Raw genomic sequence first — 742 nt, 5'->3', positions numbered from 1 at the left:
ACTACTGCAGCTCCAGGTTGTCTCCAGGAATTCAGCCTTGGTGCGCCTCGTGTCGGGACTCAAAACAAGAAAGAATTGAATGTTGTTTAACTGAATGCATTTGTTTGTAATGCATCTGGGGATGCTTAAACTTATCCGTTGTTATGTTTGTTTGTAATGTTTGTTTTCAATTGAATATTCTCTAGCTATTTCTTTGTGCAACCATGATGGTTGAGTCCGCTGAGGTGTTTGTATAAATGCCCGGTGTTTAATTGAATGAAATAAGGAAGTTATTTTTTGAGTGTGAAACTACTTAGTCTTCTTTCCATCTTTCTTTGCTTTTGATATATGATTGAGTAGTCATTGTATTTGGTGGAAATTGAGTGTGGAAGCCCTGGTGATCATTGTCAAACCACTCTCCCATTTTTTCAGTACTCTCTGGAGAACAGAGAGTGTGTGAGTTGCTCATCTGTTCCCTCGATCCTAACAGAGATCAGCACAAGCAAGGCTTCATCTCCCTAGTGCATATTTCTACTAAATAGCTAATTGCAGACCTTTTTACTAAAGCCTTAGCAGCTCCTCATTCTCCATTCTTTTAGTTCAAGTTGAGCTTCATGGACATTTACCAAGCTCCAACTTGAGGGAGTGGATGTAGAACATGCCAATTATATTGCCAGTTGTGTATAGTTAGTTAGAATTAGTTAGCCAGCTGTAGACAGTTAGCAATCAGTTAGTTCAGTTTGTTTTTAAGTTTTTGTTTAAC

This window comes from Dioscorea cayenensis, chromosome 10 (assembly GCF_009730915.1).
Source record: "Dioscorea cayenensis subsp. rotundata cultivar TDr96_F1 chromosome 10, TDr96_F1_v2_PseudoChromosome.rev07_lg8_w22 25.fasta, whole genome shotgun sequence".
NCBI lineage: Eukaryota > Viridiplantae > Streptophyta > Magnoliopsida > Dioscoreales > Dioscoreaceae > Dioscorea > Dioscorea cayenensis.
This window is presented reverse-complemented; position numbering follows the sequence as displayed.